Genomic DNA, 704 nt, shown 5'->3' on the forward strand with positions numbered 1-704 from the left:
CAAATAATAGCAACAAAATTGAGAACAACTTTATCCGCAACATTGTCTCTGCCTGCTAGCCTTTAACTTCCTATGGAGCTAAAAAAGAGTCTGATCCTACTGAATGCTTGGATTATATGCACGTGGGCCAAACAGTCTACTACCCTAGGCTATCTTTTTTTCAAAGGCAATGTCTCCTGTAGCTCAGGCTGATGTCAAAACTCACAATGTAACCAATCTTCTTGTCTCCAACTGCCAAACAAAGTGTCCTTTCACAACTTCTTTCATGGTAACTGTTGGAAGGTTTTCCTAGATCTAATAATCAAAATCTCAGACTTCTTAGGTCAATTTTTTCAGACAATGAGGAATTCATCTCTAGGTGAAGTGTCATGTCAGAAGGAGACAAGGGGAGATGGAGGACGTTGGAATGGAAGCCTGCTTCTTTAGAGAAGAAAAGACCAGTAGGTAAACTGACTGCTGGGTCAGACAGGCAGCCTATCGAGGTGTCTGACAGTCTTCGACACTGAGGCAGTTGGTACTGTGGCTGACGATGCCTCCCTTGACCCATAGACTACATACAGTCTCAACTGCTCTCAGAACTCAGATGTCCCAGCTCCCAATTTCAACCACAGTGGACAGACACCACCTAACTACCCTGCCTCTACTTACCTGTCTCCTTCTTTCCTTCCTTCTTCCTTCCTTCCTTCCTTCCTTCCTTCCTTCCT

The sequence above is a fragment of the Grammomys surdaster genome, unplaced genomic scaffold, assembly GCF_004785775.1.
Source record: "Grammomys surdaster isolate TR1022 unplaced genomic scaffold, NIH_TR_1.0 185, whole genome shotgun sequence".
Lineage (NCBI taxonomy): Eukaryota > Metazoa > Chordata > Mammalia > Rodentia > Muridae > Grammomys > Grammomys surdaster.